This window comes from Falco punctatus, assembly GCF_963210335.1.
Source record: "Falco punctatus genome assembly, chromosome: 9".
NCBI lineage: Eukaryota > Metazoa > Chordata > Aves > Falconiformes > Falconidae > Falco > Falco punctatus.
Window position 1 is genome coordinate 4,027,160 of NC_137589.1, and position 6,000 is coordinate 4,033,159.

At 42.1% G+C, this 6,000-nt stretch overlaps 1 protein-coding gene across 1 annotated transcript in view; it reads left to right on the forward strand.

The window, feature by feature from the left end:
- TEX36 (testis expressed 36) overlaps positions 1–4,821 on the forward strand; it is a gene marked incomplete at its 5' end in the record, with an annotated part of 95,783 nt that extends 90,962 nt beyond the window's left edge. Inside the window, 1 exon segment of the mRNA XM_080403071.1 lies at positions 1–4,821. This exon segment is cut by the window's left edge and continues 23,392 nt beyond it.
- Positions 4,822–6,000: the final 1,179 nt, after the last annotated feature.

Genomic DNA, 6,000 nt, shown 5'->3' on the forward strand with positions numbered 1-6,000 from the left:
TGCCCGAGCTGCGGAGAGGAGCAGGGAGCCCCGACTCACCCCGAGAGAGCCTGTGGCCATTTCCCCTGCCGCGGGGAGATGAGTTGATAGGTGGCATGTGTGCTCTGGAGCTTCCAGGCACTCCTCAGGGACAGCAAACCCTCTCCCTGGTCTCGAAAGCCTCCTGTGCATCTGCCTGACCCTGTCCTGTTGGAATGACATCTATGTCCAAGACACAGTTAAGGAATACTGTGCCCAGGCCAACCCCAGTGTTCACGAGTAAACCCAAGGCCGTTGAGCTCGGCACCACATTCAAGCACTTTCTGGAGGTTCTTGTTAGGTCTGTGGGCTCCGAGCCTTTTAATGGACACAGATTCCCATGTATGCCCACGTGAAATAAGAAACAGGAGATTTAATACACAATGTATTAGGGGGTTTGGTGGAGCTGTGACTCTGGGTCACTCTCCTGAAGCCTGTGGTGGGAGCAAGGAGGTGCAGCACCCACAGAGGCTGGTGTGCCACTTGTGAAGCAGCATGGTGCTTGCTCCTGCCCTGCGGCACCATTTGCACGCTCACGAGGAGGAAGGTTTCAGCATCTTTCTCAAACACGCTGCAGTTCTGCACTTGGTGAGGAGAGGCAATGGAGAGATTTAGTCTATAAGCCTACAGAAATTTTAAATAATGAAAGTTACTTCTCTCCATGTCTTGCATTCAAATAATGGCACGTTCCCATGAGCCTGCATCACCAGCCTGTCGAGCTGGCAGCTCCTGTTGGATTGGCTCATTGATTTACTTCGTGTTGTAACTCAATGGAGTGGTTACAATATCTGTGGGGTTTACGCTACAGTCTTCCTCTGCCTGACTCACCTGGCTGGCTCTGATTATCTCCTTCCCTGTCTATCGTACCAGTCAAAATCGCTTTCCAGTCCTTTCCCACAGGTAAACATCATCTCCAGCCCATGATGCATTTTGTATCTATCCAGAAAGTAATACCTATAGAAGTCAGCACCTCAGTGATTTATGTAATTAAAATATGATGGATCAAGCCATTAAAATTCACTAGCACTGGTACATGTGTTCACAAGTACACAACTTGTCTCCAACTATGCCTGACCCATCATCCTAAGATGACCTTGGTTTATTACTTAAGCTTTTACTCTGTATCAGAAAATTATGAATAGCAGAACAAACTGGAGAGTGGAATTAAAAACAAGAGTGCCTGTTATATTTGTCTGCTTGTATTTACTTTGTCACTTCAAAATGACAGGCTTGAAATTCGTGCATGATCTTCAGCATGTTCTAAAAATGACAGCTACTATAATTCAAATTTACTGCTGTATTTTTTTTACTAGTAATGAAGTTGTAAATGCAGCATTTCTTTCATTACCTATTCATTAAAGATATGACATGAAAACAGAGTTACCATGGAAATGGCTCTGTGAATTCTGAGTACATAATAAGAATTTCATTGTTTACACTACAGCATAGATAACTGATGGGTGTTGTTGTTGCTGGTAAAGTCTTATTTAGCCTCAGGAATGCTTGTAAGGGGAAAAAGGTTATGCAATTGGTCTTCCACTAAGTGCCTGCATACAAGCAAAGCTCTGTAAAATAATCAGTGCAAAAGAGTTTTATGATGAAAAGGACCGAATATGTTTAGAGCTTTAAATCTTTGAGCATCCTTTGGAGTTGAATATTTAAACATTCAAAATAGAGATAGCTTAGTTTGTGTGTTACTAATAGTCTCATTGCAGATCTAATGCGTACACATCTCATATAAATAAATTAGCATACAGAAAATCTGGGAGTTTTTATACTTAAACTGAAAACAATAGGGTTTAGGAACATGAAAGCATCAGGTTTGATAAATAACAATGCCAACAGCTTTGCAAAAAGGTAAAGGTACTAGAAGCCTTGTTTTTGCTTCAGGGCTTGCAATTTCAAATGAAATAATGAAGATTGGGAGCAGCATCCTCTAACTGTATAGCAAGGACTGTACTTTTGTGCTATACTGCACCTATAAAAGGATCTGGGTTTGTAAGTAATGGGACCAGGAATATTCTTAAACACCCAAATGCCATGGTGACCCTTTGACAGCTGAAGTCAGAGTGATGGTCTGCAGCACTTTTTCTAGTAAAAAGGTTTTAATCTGATCCTGCACAGCTCTATAAAACCTGTGTAAAAGGCTTGAGCCCCGTTAAGGATAAAGGAGTCAGGATTGTCATTTATGCCACAAAACCCTGAACGCTTGTTTCTCATTTGAAAACCAGTTCATTCTAGGGAATGAGCCATAAAGAGAAGCATTATAGATACTGTGTTATAAAATAGAGTCATAATGAGATCTCCTTTGTGCCTTAAATAAACATTTAACTGTTCCTAGTTTTAAATAATAAAATATGTACATCTGCACAAAGATGAGGAGTCTGAATGTGACTGGGCACGTGCCGAGTCCTTTGATGTCCGTGACAAGATTCTTGTTGATAATAAAGGCGCTGAATTGGGGTGTTTGATTTACATCAGTACTCTCCTGTTCCAGAGTCATTTGCACTAGGCAGCACTCCTAATTGCAGTTGATTGCCAGAATACCATTAATGACGTCCTAAAGCAGCCTGTGCATTCATCTTCCTAGGTCCTTTGCAGGAGGACTGTCTCCCCCCAAATCTTTCAGTTGGTGAGATAATGAGCGGAGGGAAGGGACTGTCCCTAGTGACACGCACAGCAGTGACAGGTACAGCCCTAGAAATCAGGTCTTCCCATTCCCAGCCCTGTGCCGGGAGCTAATGCTGATTCTTGTTTTAGTAGAATTTGGGAAGTTTGGGGAAAAATTAGGCATGGCAGCCTTCAGACATAATAGCTTAAAACAGTAAGACTGTAAAGAGCATCGGATGGGTCACCTACATGCAAATAGCAGCTAGCACTTTCTCCCGTGAGCTAGTCTGCCACAGTGCAGTGATAACCATATTAAATCTGTCTTTATGAATAATTTGATACTTCTGGTATTCTGAGGGACAGCCACAGACCACAGTTATTGCATAGTATGAATAGAAATTTTGTAGGAAAGGATTAGAGTGCTATTCCTCAACATATCTGAAGCTACTTCAGAAGAGATTTAGGCAGCGGGGAGACTAGACTAGTTGCTACTGCCACACTTTCACCAGTAAGTTACAGTTTGCCTTGGAGATTACATTTCACTGCCTTGAGTGGGAAAAGATGGTTAAAATAGTAGATTATCTCCTGCTCCTGGGAAGTATTATCTTCCACCTTCAGCTATTAGAAGGGATGCTGTTGTCCACACACTCATCTCGGTGCATATCATACGTCTCTCTTGCATGTGTTCAGCTGGCATGTAGGGATGCGCTTTGGCTTTCGCTCAGCTCGGTCAAGTTATGCAGCAGCTGATGGGCAGCCAACAGCATGTGGCATGAGAGAGAGAACAGTTTTCACATCTTGCTGTTGATTACCAAATGAAATGTAACTCAGATTATTGGAGCTGCTCAGATTAATGATCTTGGTAGTATTTTAACTTTGCAAAGCATCTGCACCGTACGTGATCCCACTAGTGTTTTGTTGGTTGAATCACTGCTGTGACAGAGTGAAGAAAAAGTGTTTAAATCATATCTTCTGTTGGAACTGGTAGGCAATGTTTTGCTTTTGATAAATTTTGTCAGATACAAAGAGAATAGTTAAATGGAAAAGAAAAGCTATTTGAATAATGAGCACACTGACCATCATATTAAGTATAAAGATAGTGGGTTATATTTTGGACCTAAATTGTTTGTTTCAGTCAGGTTTGGTTTAAAATTTATGTATTTTTTTCTTTTGCACTGTTGTCAACTATTTTTACTGATTTTATATGTAGGGTCAAATTTTTCTGATTAGCTAGAAGAGCACAAGACAAAAACATTTTTCCCCTGCCTCCTAAATGGACCAAAAACTATAAGAGCCATAACCCAAAAACTGTAAGAGCTATGTCTTGATCTGAAGAGTTTACCTGGCTTCTCACATGGAGTTTTCCTCTGCATGGTACTGCAGGGAGAGAATGAGCAGGAATTTCAGCCTTCCCTTCTTTGAGGGGTTGGGGGTCCCCACCGCTGCTGGTGTCCCATTGCTGAAGGGTGCAGAGGCATTTGTACTGCCTCCGGTACCAGCTTTTGCATGGGATCCACATTAGTTCCTGGGCCCCCTACACACTCCTCATCACACAAAACTTACTGCAGGATGTATAGATGAGATTGGGGGTACATAAATAACAGAGATATTTTACATTTTTACTGTGTTTTGCAGTTTTGGTTCTCCGGGCTTATTTTCTACACAGCAGGGGCAATTTGCACGTAATATCTTTGCTGCTGGACTGTGAACAGTTATGCTACATGAAGTTAAGTAGCTGGTATAAAGCCCTCAGAAATGGAGTTTTATAAAAGAAGTGCTGACACACTTTTAATTGGAGTGCTGGATGCCACAGGAGCACTGTGTCATAAGCCTAGGTAGTTAGTGTATCTTATTTTGCAGCTTGCAATGTCCAAGCTATAAGGCATGACTGGCTTTATTTTTAATGCAAATTATAGCTTATTTCCAACTGTTGAATTGCAGGTAGTGGAAGCCTTGCTTGCTCTTAAAACTGTTATTAGTAATTCGAAGAAATTGATTATCAGAAGAGCAGGCAGATCCTTGCAGGCAGGGGATAAACACAATTGTTTGCTGTCAGGGTGGTTTGTTTTTTTAAAGCATTTATTAAAACTGCTAGAAACCATGCTGGCTAAAAGTGTAGTTTGCAATTTTCTGAGTGCTTTATGTCTCTCAGAAAAAATTCATTATAATAACAGAGTAACTGAGCTCACACTATTTGTGTAAAACAACAGAATCTCTGGAGATACTAGGAGGGTAAGGAAACAAATGTACAGTGTCCTGATAGAAATAAAAGTATTGATCTGATGAATATTGCAGCCTAAACACTACATGTTATTAGGGTGTAATGAAATTTTGTTGTTTTGGCTTCAGAGCTATAGCACTGCAGCTGATCACTGCAACACTGAATTATTCAGAAATCACATCTTTGGCAATACTGGGGTGTTTTAGAAGATGCTATCAGCCTCCTTGTTTCTTTTTATTCTTCTCTCCCATCCAAATGTTCTTTTTCATCTGTAAATATTCCATGGATTCTTGAAATAAAGCCTTTCCCTCCTGCTTTTGCCCTGTTTGACAGAAGCTGAGGTTGTGGTTCATCGATACAGTAAATCTGGCACTAAGACTCTTGGTATTGGATCCAAAATGCCACAGGCAAGTGATACAAAATGCTGATTCAATACAAACTGACTCTCACAGTTCAAATTTATTTGGAAAAGTTTTGATAGATTATAGCACAAGGTTTTCTGCTGAATCAGATATTGTCTGTACTCCCACTGCTGCAATAAAGTTGGCATAAAACCAGCATGAACTTCATCTCATCCGCTTTGACTCCTTCAACAGATAGACGATCATGTACCCACTCCTACGGCAGATCAGATGTGTGTGCCGGGAAGCCCAGGACCAGAACAGAACCTCTGCCTGAAATGAAACCTGTTCTACCCCAGAGAATAGGGGGGGGGGTGGTGGTGGAGGTATTCAAGGAGCAGTATCCAATGTCACGGACAGCTTATCCATGGAGCAGCCATTCTTGTCTAGCCTGCTGGGGATGCACTGGTATCCGTTAGGCTGTTAGTTAAACTATTTTGGTGACTGGCCCTTCTCACTAACCAGTCTTTCCTTCATAATTTCTACAGTCTGCAGCTGCTCCCTCAGTGGATTTACTGCTGGCCCTTTCCTCATGCTGCTCATCAGGAGCTTGGTTCTGCAGCAGTGTTACAGCGTGTCTGGAGCTGTTGCCTCCTGAGTGTGGTGTATGTAGCCGTTGGTGCTCCAGCCCTTTTCCCTCAGCTGTGGAGCACTTCCCAAGTCCATGCTGACTCAGGTGATGCTCTCACATTTCCTGCGGATGGCTAAACTGCTCACAGTGGAGTGCACCTCCCCAGGATTGCAAGCAGC